The sequence below is a fragment of the Symsagittifera roscoffensis genome, chromosome 1, assembly GCF_963678635.1.
Source record: "Symsagittifera roscoffensis chromosome 1, txSymRosc1.1, whole genome shotgun sequence".
NCBI classification, from domain to species: domain Eukaryota; kingdom Metazoa; phylum Xenacoelomorpha; order Acoela; family Convolutidae; genus Symsagittifera; species Symsagittifera roscoffensis.
In genome coordinates, this window is record NC_087062.1 from 36,166,374 (window position 1) to 36,178,542 (window position 12,169).

Sequence of the window (12,169 nt, forward strand, 5' to 3'; positions counted from 1 at the left end):
AAGTATTCAGGTGGAATCTGATTGGCTGATTAGGCAGTGAAATTCAAACTACATGGTCCGGCATTTCAATTAAAATTTCAAGCTGATAAAATTTTTGGCCGGAATAGCCAAATGTATAAACTTGTATTGTGCTGAAGCCATTTTATGATTTTTCCGTGCGAAATTTTCCAAGTCTTTTGAAAGATGTATATATATTTAGACAAAGTTTCACATTTTGGTCATTTCGGCTAATATTTATATCTGCAGGAAGTTTTGATTGAATATGTTGCTTGAATTGCCTGAACAGTAGCCAATCAGATTTGACGGCATAATTTTTAACTCGAAAGTATTGATATTGGGCCATTTTGTGCATAAGACTTTAATTCTTTTTTGTTTTTGCAATCTAAGTCTCAAGCAATAGGGCTTTAACATCATGCCACACTTGACCCCTACGAGTTTTCCTTTAGTAGGTTAAGACGATTTATCCACAAAGGAAAGAGCCAACATACGGGCTGTTCAGCGTGGGCGGAGGGGGGATAGCTCAATAGTTACTTGAGACATGTTTATAACCACTTGAAAATAGTTTTAATGATATAAATCCACAATCCAGATTTTCCAACGAGTGTGGGACGCCAAAACTGTCAAAATCGACGCCCAAAAGTTACAAGAGATAGTAAAAAAGAGTCAATAAAACTGAAAAACTGAGGAATATAAAGCTACTTAGTCCTGTCCTAATAGAAAAAAAGCTCTTGCTTATAATATTAAGGTGCTGCGGAGAACAGTTTTTGCTATGCAGATACAAGGATAAAGCATGAAACCTGATATTTTGCTTTCCTTGATGAGGCAATGGTCGCCCAAACAAAAATTTACAAACATTTTTTTTTATATAATTTAGTTTCTTTTGAAAATTTTCTCGATACTCATAAAAAACAAAATTCATTCGGTCAATTGATTGCGTGCTACGAACACATCAACCATCTACTTGCGTTTGCTGACGTCTTTTTGTAGCGTTTTACCGTTTTTGCTTGGGGGAGATAGCTCAATTGGTCATTACGGGGGGATGGGGGGGGGGGGGGTGGTGGTAGATTGCTCAATTGATCCGTTAAACATACTCTTTTTGAACTGGGATCACTTATCCGGAAGTACAATGGAAATGAACTGGAACGTAGCCAACCAGTAGACCAGCTTATCTCTTTGTACATGGCGGATACAGTACTAGCGATCAAGCTAGCGTTAAAAACGGTCAAACAATTCCATATTTTAGCGTTCAAAAAAGTGTGCTCAATCTGAATTCCCGAAATATTAAGTGACAGAAAGATAAAAAAAATAAAGGAAAAAATGGTCCCTGTCGTCGATTTTGCTTCTTAAGTTACGGAGAAGACTGCGATGAAAGATAAGTTGGATGTTTAATGAGTTTCACCTGAATTATGATAAAATTGGCATGGTGGAATTTTTATTGGCCGAAACAGGAAAATATTTGCGAAAACTTTCTATGAGCAAAAGAAATTTAGCAAATATTTTGCAAGAGAGCCTTAAGGATTATAAGCTAACACACATACGAATGTCGATAATGTGGTTCGTGTGCAATGCTGGTGAAAAAAATTCACGTTCGGGTTCTTTCACATTGCTTGTTTGAAGTCAATTTCTAGGCTTTTCGTTCCTGTTTCAAATTGATTATTGAAATCAATATCACAGTGGATCCATTCAGATTCAAAAAGAAAGAGAGAATCGGTAAAGTCAGTTTCATAACGGTATAACTCAGCTGATTACTGAACGGAAGTAATTAATTGGTTTCCACGAACTTTGACACGAAACTAACTAATATTTAGTTCACATTTTCAAGCCTGATTAAAAATGAAATGAATATTTTTTCAATCCTGCATCCAAGTTTAGGCGTAAGTAATTGGTTATAACGGATTTTCATGATGATTTTTTGACAATTATAATTGATTATAATTACCAAAATTAGGTTTAAAAGATTTATAATTGATTATAATCGTGATAATTTCCAAAAGATTATAATCTCATTTGGATTGATTATAGTTCTTACAAAAAAAACATTTAAAATCAATTATAATCGATTATAATTAATTAAAATCTCTTATTTTGCCAACATTTTGTCAATTCAAAACTATATTCGAATTATATCTTCTAAGTTATTATTTTTGTGTCAATAAAAAATCTCTAAAAGAGAGATCTCTTGAACACTTTGGTTCATCGGAACACCAAATTTTACCACGAAACAAAAGTTTCATAGGGATCCTTCATACTAGTGGAAAGACTCCCGCGGTAGATGAAAAATAAATTTTCCGATTCAATCTTGAAACTAAATCAATTTGCTGATATTTTGGTGATTAGAAAAGCTTAAAATACGCATCACAAAACAACTCTAATGGGAAAGAAATGAAAAATTTTTTTTTATAAATTTGAAATGATTGGAAAATTTTTAAAACTTTTTTCTCATTTTTCATAGGAATCAACGTCTACAAAATGAATAAAATATAAGCAATTTAGATGCAACTTCGAAGACAAAACGGACAAACAAAAGGGATAATAATCAAGTATAATAGATTAAAATGGATTTTTGTGCAAAACTAAGGAATTAGAACTTTGAATAAAAGGCTCTTTTCAAGTTCCCCCCTTTCAAAATACCGAATTTTATTTTTGTTTTACGTGTTATTACGGCTAAATGCGTGATGTTACGCTGTTATGTATGAAGAACAAATCGGTTCACAGTTGACGATTCGTTCACCATGCCAATTTTCATTGCATTATGACAACGTTAATTAAGATTTTCAAAATTGAATTTGAAAGGGGGGACTGGAAAAGAGCAGAATGAAAATAATTGATTATAATGTATCGAAAAATATACGAATGAATAATTGATTTTAATCGATTATGATGGATTACAATTAATTATAATTTGATTTTAAAATGAGAAATTACAATCGATTTTTAATTTATTAAAACCGATTGTTTCTCAATTTTAGAAGGACTGGTACAAAAATCATAATATAATTGACTACTAACGCTTGAGACTGGATGCGGGATTGTTCACATCAAGTTATTAGACATACATTTCATGCAAAACCAATTTGCAAACGATGTTTTTTGTCCAAAGAGCCTAATCAGCATTAGTCTATGCTTTTTTACACTATAGAAAATCTCATCCTTGATGGGGTTCGAACCCCATCAAGCTACAGAGTCGCAATCACCTAAGCTAACAACTGCACTATAGCGACCATTTAAAATCAGCAGACTGTCTTTGCTTTCTACTCCGTACAGCAAACTTCCAACACAATGCTATATAGCATTAACAATGAAGCTTTAAACCTTCTCTGCCACCTCTGTTCCATACCATTTTTTGTCTTCAAAAAGTTGAATTGTATTTTGTTTTCGCAATTTTAATCCGCATGATGTGGGATTTCAACCGGCCTACTTTTATTATATAACCCCCTTGGTCAACTAAATCATAGTAACCGACGCCGAACCACTGAAATTACGCCCCCTTACTTGATATAAGTTAGTTTGAGTTAGAAGCAGAAGAGACAGACATGGATGATCAGTTTCATGGCGGATCGAAAAGTTGTTTGAGAGTTAGTTCAAAGTAAAAGTAAGATGAGCTGTAAAAGTGTCTTTTTAGAATAAATCCAGTTCAGCGTCGTCCCATAAAACTAAGTATATTTTTATTAGAAAATGTAAATTATCCATGAAGCAAGCGGACGGGATCAACCAGGAAATATTACCCTGGACCAAGGTAACACCTCCTCCCCCTAAAGCCGCTTGGGTCGGGAGGATGTTAACTTGGTTCTAATTTGGGATTGTTCAGCCAATCAGAATCGGGCAGCGCCTAGCAAATTTGATTTAAATTAGGCTGTGGGGTGGAGGAACTTAACTTGGTCTATTTGGGGTGTTAACTTGATCCGATTCTTTTAAGTTTTAAACGTGCTGACCCAGAAACTGAAAACGACAAAGAAGGCAGATAGCTGAACCCAATCCAGTTTTTCGCCTTACAAAGGCAAACATCAAAAATCAGGTTTCCAAACAACTTGATTGCAATACTGCCACGTCTTTGAGAACCTCAAGGAAAAAGCTAGAGGTTTTAGTGTACAAAAGAGTAAGATGAACTCGAATGAGGCTACAGTTATAAAAAAAAAATGAAAAAAAAAAATTAAAAAATGACCCCTGAAATCAATGGGTTTCTTAGACATGAAGAACTAGCATCAATGCAGATGACTTAAAAGCAGAAAAAAATGGCAGTATTTGAGTTGCAGTAAAAGTCGTTAGACATCAAAGAGAATTTCGAAAAAGTTGGTATAACGCAAATTGAACAGGTAGCAAGGTTAGTAATCGCACGCATTGACTGGGTTGATATTGTTGTTGACACTCTGACAGGTTCTTCGACAAGTTTCAAAAAAGCAACAAAACAGCAGATTGTCTTTGCTAACTACTCTGTAAAAAAATTTTCAACATAATGCTATATAGCATTAATAATTCAGCTTTGAAGCTTCGCTGTCGCCTTTGTTCCATACCAATTTTGTCTTCAAGCCTTATCAAGAAAATGAACTGTATTTTGTATTCGCAATTTTAATCCGCGTGATGTGGGGTTTCAACCGGCTTACTTATTAATCAGCCCCCTTAGTCAACTAAATCTTAGTAACAGACGCCGAACCACTCAGTTTATGCCCCCTTACTTGATATTAGTTAGTTTGAGTTAGAAGCAGAGGAGATAGACATGGACGATAAGTTTCATGGCGAATCGAGAAGAAGTTGTTTGAGAGTTAGTTCAAAGTAAAAGTAAAATGAGCTGTAAAAGTCTTTTTAGAATAACTCAATTTCAGCGTCGTCCCATAAAACTAAGAATAATTTTATTAGAAAATGTAAATTATCCATGAAGCAAGCGGATGGGATCAACCAGGAAATAATACCCTGGAACAAGGAAAAACATCCCCCCCAAGCCGCTTGGGTCGAGAGGATGTTAGCTTCGTTCTAAATTGGGATTGTTCAGCTAATCAGAATCGGGCAACGCCTAGCAAAGTCATCTTAAATTAAACTATGGGGCGGAGGAACTTAACTTGGTCTATTTGGGGTGTTAACTTGATCCGATTCCTTAAACTTTTAAACGTGCTGACCCAGAAACTGAAAATGACAAAGAACGCAGATAGCTGATACCAATCGAGTTTTTCCCATTACAAAGCAAACATCAAAAATCAGGTTTCCAAACAACTTGATTGCAATACCGCCACGTCTTTGAGAACCTCAAGGAAAAAGCTAGAGGTTTTAGTGTACAAAAAAGTAAGACGAAATTGAATGAGGCTAGAGTTATGAATAAAATTGGAAAAAAAAATTAAAAAAATGACTCCTGAAAGCAATATGTTTCTTAGACATGAAGAATTGGCATCAATGCAGATGACTTAAAAGCAGAAAAAAAATTGGCAGTGTTTGAGTTGGGAATCGCACGCATTGACTGATTTGATATTATTGTTGACACTCTGACAGGTTCTTCGACAAGTTTCAAAAAAGCAACAATACAGCAGATTGTCTTTGCTATCTACTCTGTAAAAAAACTTTCAAGATAATGCTATTTAGCATTAACAATTCAGCTTTGAAGCCTCTATGTCGCCTTTGTTCCATACAATTTTTTGTCTTCAAGTGTTATCAAGAAAGTTGAATTGTATTTTGTATTCGCAATTTTAATCCGCCTGATGTGGGATTTCAACCGGCCTACTTATTATCCAAACCCCTTAGTCAACTAAACCTTAGTAACAGACGCCGAACCACTCAGTTTACGCCCCCTTACTTGATATTATGAGTCTGAGTTAGGAGCAGAGGAGATAGACATGGATAATAAGTTTCATGGCGGATCGAAAACTTATTTGAGAGTTAGTTCAAAAAAAAAAGTAAAATGAACTGTTAAATGGTCTTTTTAGAATAAATTAAGATCAGGGTCGTCCCATAAAATTGGGAAAATTTTTAATAGAACATGTAAATTATCCATGAAGCAAGCGGTTGGGATCAACCAAGAAATATTACCCTGCACCAAGTTAACACCTCCCCCTTAAAGCCGTTTGGGTCGGGAGAATGTTAACTTGGTTCTAAATTGAGATGTTTCAGCCAAGAAGAATCGGGCAGCGCCCAGCAAAATTAATTTACATTAAGCTGTGTGTTGGAGGAACTTAACTTGGTCTATTTGGGGTGTTAACTTGATCCGATTCTTTTAACTTTTAAACGTGCTGACCCAGAAACAACTGAAAATGACAAATAATGCAGATAGCTGAACCCAATCGAGTTTTTCCCATTACAAAGGCAAACATCAAAAATCAGGTTTCCAAACAACTTGCTTGCAGTACCACCACGTCTTTGAGGACCTCAAGGAAAAAGCTAGAGGTTTTAGTGTAAAAAAGAGTAAGATGAACTCAAATGAGGCTAGAGTGTTGAATAAAATTGGAAAAAAAAATTAAAAAAATGACTTCTGAAAGCAATATGTTTCTTAGACATGAAGAATTGGCATCAATGCAGATGAGGTAAAAGCAGAAAAGAATTGGCAGTGTTTGACTTGCAGGAAAAGTCGTTAGACATCAATGAGAATTTCGAAAAAGTTGGTATAACGCAAACTGACTAGGTAGTAAGGTTAGGAATCGCACGCATTGACTGGGTTGTGGTGTTGTTGTTAGTTGTAGGCCGTCTACAGTGCTGACGGGGGGTAAAACCCCAATTCTCCCCAAGTATTCCAAGGCGGCGGTTGTATTTGTCTGAAGTACGTCTAGTTTCGGGTTTTCTCCAAATGTGTCCTTCCGCTCTTTATCCCAGATGCTGCTTCTCCGTTATTGACTGGGTTGATATTGTTGTTGACACTCTGACAGGTTCTTCGACAAGTTTCAAAAAAGGAACAATACAGCAGATTTTGTTTGCTGTCTACTCCATAAAAAACTTTCAAAATAATGTATATAGCATGAAAAATGAAGCCTTGAAGTTTCTCGGTCGCCTTTGTTTCATACTTTTTTTTGTCTTCAAGTGTTATCAAGAAAGTTGAATTGTGTTTTGTCTTCGCAATTTTAATCCGCGTGATGTGGGATTTCAACCGGCCTACTTATTATCCTACCCCTTAGTCAACTAAATCTTAGTAACAGATGCCGAACCACTCAGTTTACGCCCCCTTACTTGATATTAGTTAGTATGAGTTAGGCGCAGAAGAGATAGACCCCCCTTAGTTGATATTAGTTAGTTTGAGTTAGAAGCAGAGGAGATAGACATGGATGATAAGTTTCATGGCGGATCGAAAAGTTGTTCGAGAGTTAGTTCAAAGTAAAAGTAAGATGAGCTGTAAAAGTGTCTTTTTAGAATAAATCCAGTTCAGCGTCGTCCCATAAAACTAAGTATATTTTTATTAGAAAATGTAAATTATCCATGAAGCAAGCGGACGGGATCAACCAGGAAATATTACCCTGGACCAAGGTAACACCCCCTCCCCCTAAAGCCGCTTGGGTCGGGAGAATGTTAACTTGGTTCTAAATTGAGATGGTTCAGCCAAGAAGAATCGAGCAGCGCCTAGCAAAATTAATTTACATTAAGCTGTGGGTTGGAGGAACTTAACTTGGTCTATTTGGGGTGTTAACTTGATCCGATTTTTTTAACTTTTAAACGTGGTGACCCAGAAACAACTGAAAATGACAAATAACGCAGATAGCTGAACCCAATCGAGTTTTTCCCATTACAAAGGCAAACATCAAAAATCAGGTTTCCAAACAACTTGATTGCAATACCACCACGTCTTTGAGGACCTCAAGGAAAAAGCTAGAGGTTTTAGTGTAAAAAAGAGTAAGATGAACTCAAATGAGGCTAGAGTGTTGAATAAAATTGGAAAAAAAAGTTTAAAAATGACTTCTGAAAGCAATATGTTTCTTAGACATGAAGAATTGGCATCAATGCAGATGAGGTAAAAGCAGAAAAGAATTGGCAGTGTTTGAGTTGCAGGAAAAGTCGTTAGACATCAATGAGAATTTCGAAGAAGTTGGTATAACGCAAATTGACTAGGTAGTAAGGTTAGGAATCGCACGCATTGACTGGGTTGTGGTGTTGTTGTTAGTTGTAGGCCGTCCTACAGTGCTGACGGGGGGTAAAACCCCAATTCTCCCCAAGTATTCCAAGGCGGCGGTTGTATTTGTCTGAAGTACGTCTAGTTTCGGGTTTTCTCCAAATGTGTCCTTCCGCTCTTTATCCCAGATGCTGCAATGTAGGAGTACGTGTTCTGTATCTTCTTCTCCGTTATTGACTGGGTTGATATTGTTGTTGACACTCTGACAGGTTCTTCGACAAGTTTCAAAAAAGGAACAATACAGCAGATTTTGTTTGCTGTCTACTCCATAAAAAACTTTCAAAATAAGGTATATAGCATTAAAAATGAAGCTTTGAAGCTTCTATGTCGCCTTTGTTCCATACCATTTTTTGTCTTCGAGTGTTATCAAGAAAGTTGAATTGTATTTTGTATTTGCAATTTTAATCCGCCTGATGTGGGATTTCAACCTGCCTACTTATTATCGAAACCCCTTAGTCAACTAAACCTTAGTAACATACACCGAACCACTCAGTTTACGCCCCCTTACTTAATATTATGAGTCTGAGTTAGAAGCAGAGGAGATAGACATGGATAATAAGTTTCATGGTGGATCGAAAACTTGTTTGAGAGTTAGTTCAAAGTAAAAGTAAAATGAGCTGTTAAATGGTTTTTTAGAATAAATCAAGTTCAGGGTCGTCCCATAAAACTGAGAAAATTTTTAATAGAATATGTAAAATATCCATGAAGCGAGCGGTTGGGATCAACCAAGAAATATTACCCTGCACCAAGTTAACACCTCCTCCTTAAAGCCGTTTGGGTCGGGAGAATGTTAACTTGGTTCTAAATTGAGATGGTTCAGCCAAGAAGAATCGGGCAGCACCTAGCAAAAATAATTTACATTAAGCTGTAGGTTGGAGGAACTTAACTTGGTCTATTTGGGGTGTTAACTTGATCCGATTCTTTTAACTTTTAAACGTGCTGACCCAGAAACAACTGAAAATGACAAATAACGCAGATAGCTGAACCCAATCGAGTTTTTCCCATTACAAAGGCAAACATCAAAAATCAGGTTTCCAAACAACTTGATTGCAATACCGCCACGTCTTTGAGAACCTCAAGGAAAAAGCTAGAGGTTTTAGTGTAAAAAAGAGTAAGATGAACTCAAATGAGGCTAGAGTGTTGAATAAAATCGGAAGTGAAGTTTAAAAAATTGACTTCTGAAAGCAATATGTTTCTTAGACATGAAGAATTGGCATCAATGCAGATGAGGTAAAAGCAGAAAAGAATTGGCAGTGTTTGAGTTGCAGGAAAAGTCGTTAGACATCAATGAGAATTTCGAAGAAGTTGGTATAACGCAAATTGACTAGGTAGTAAGGTTAGGAATCGCACGCATTGACTGGGTTGTGGTGTTGTTGTTAGTTGTAGGCCGTCTACAGTCATCTGGTAGTTGTAGGCAGTCTACGACGGGGGGTAAACCCCAATTCTCCCCAAGTATTCCAAGGCGGCGGTTGTATTTGTCTGAAGTACGTCTAGTTTCGGGTTTTCTCCAAATGTGTCCTTCCGCTCTTTATCCCAGATGCTGCAATGTAGGAGTAGGTGTTCTGTATCTTCTTCTCCGTTATTGACTGGGTTGATATTGTTGTTGACACTCTGACAGGTTCTTCGGCAAGTTTCAAAAAAGGAACAATACAGCAGATTTTGTTTGCTGTCTACTCCATAAAAAACTTTCAAAATAAGGTATATAGCATTAAAAATGAAGCTTTGAAGCTTCTCGGTCGGCTTTGTTTCATACTATTTTTTTGTCTTCAAGCGTTATCAAGAAAGTTGAATCGTGTTTTGTCTTCGCAATTTTAATCCGCGTGATGTGGGATTTCAACCGGCCTACTTATTATCCTACCCCCTTAGTCAACTAAATCTTAGTAAGAGATGTCGAACCACTCGGTTTACGCCCCCTTACTTGATATTAGTTAGTATGATTTAGGCGCAGAAGAGATAGACCCCCCTTACTTGATATTAGTTAGTTTGAGCTAGAAGCAGAGGAGATAGACATGGATGATAAGTTTCATGGCGGATCGAAAAGTTGTTCGAGAGTTAGTTCAAAGAAAAAGTAAGATGAGCTGTAAAAGTGTCTTTTTAGAATAAATCCAGTTCAGCGTCGTCCCATAAAACTAAGTATATTTTTATTAGAAAATGTAAATTATCCATGAAGCAAGCGGACGGGATCAACTAGGAAATATTACCCTGGACCAAGGTAACACCTCCTCCCCCTAAAGCCGCTTGGGTCGGGAGGATGTTAACTTGGTTCTAAATTGGGATTGTTCAGCCAAGCAGAATCGGGCAGCGCCTAGTAAATTTGATTTAAATTAGGCTGTGGGGTGGAGGAACTTAACTTGGTCTATTTGGGGTTTTAACTTGATCCCATCCTTTTAACTTTTAAACGTGCTGACCCAGAAAGTGAAAATGACAAAGAACGCAGATAGCTGAACCCAATCGAGTTTTTCCCATTACAAAGGCAAGCATCAAATATCAGGTTTCCGAACATCAAGAAAAAAGCTAGAGGTTTTAGTGAACAAAATAGTAAGATGAACTCGAATTATACTAGAGTTATAAATAAAATTGGGGAAAAAATTCAAAAAAATGACTCCTGAAATCAATATCTTTCTTAGACATGAAGAATTAGCATCAATGCAGATGATTTAAAAGCAGAAAAAAATGGCAGTGTTTGAGTTGCAGTAAAAGTCGTTAGACATCAAGGAGAATTTCGAAAAAGTTGGTATAACGCAAACTGACCAGGTAGTAAGGTTAGGAATCGCACGCATTGACTGGGTTGATATTGTTGTTGACACTCTGACAGGTTATTCGACAAGTTTCAAGAAAGCAACAATTGCACCCAGTAGTTACTCACAGCCTACTCGCAATCTAAACCTACTCGAATTAAACCCCACCCCCCATTTTGCCCCCCATCAGTCCGCATTTTCCCAACATTTTATGCAACATTTTATGAAGCTTACAAACCTAAAGCGTAGCAGCTGCACTAAACAGGAAATGCAATAACTTTGAAAAAGTTTGTATAATTCATGACTAACCTCTCGAAAAAATCCATTACAATCGATTATATATGATTATAATAGATTATTTTGGCTCAAAAACAATTTTCATTTTCTTTCAAAAATAATCGATTATAATCAATTAAAATCGGTTATATTCGGATTTCAATGATTAAAAAAATAGTTTCCTTTTAAACCATTTTTAATCGATTATTGTCGAAATTTATTGATACAGACCACGAAAATTCAAATTAATCGATTATTATTCATGGAACTCCGGTGCCGGAAGTCAGTCGGAAAATAGTTTTTCAATATTTGTCATTTGCAGGACTGAAATTAGTTCTTTCACACTTGTCAAGTGTCAACCAAACACCCCGTGATGCATAATAAGGGCACTCATTTTTGAATTCGACACCAACACATGTTCAAATTCAATTGATTATCCTCCGTAACTAACTATGTTCGGAAATACTGACTGAATTTCAAGCTGGATTGTGGAGTTAAAACCATTAATTTCCCTGATTCAGGGGCGGATCTAGGATTTTCTCAGGGGGCGAAGGGGGTTTCCGATTTTCAAAAAATGTTCGAAAATTTGTCGAGCTTTTTATAGGTTGACCAAATTGATTTTCCGAGCTCTCCCCAAGCATCAAAAAGTCCCTGTTCTGGCCAAGTTTTCTGCGCAGCAGGCAAGATTTAAAAAAAAACAGGCCAAAAAGGCACTTTCTGAAAAATGTTTACCAAAAATTGTGTTTTTTCGGCGCCCGCTCCCCTCGTAAGATTAGTATATATTGGCTCCTACGGCGCCTTTAGAAAAATTTTAAGTTCCGTCAGCCGAAAATGGGTATCTCAAAATAAATCAAAAGGGGGACCCTTTGGGTCGGCAGGGGGTCGAATCCTTGAGGAGGAGGGGTGCCAATAACTTTTTTATCAATTCAACTAGCAATATGAGTTTGTCGTACAATTCTTATACTCGCTACAGTGAGTTCTAATGACCAATCGTTGGTGCCTTTTTGAAGTCAGCCCAACATCACGTGCCAAAAACCACTAAAATTTTCACTGAAACCATTCTGATGTTAAGACCATTTAT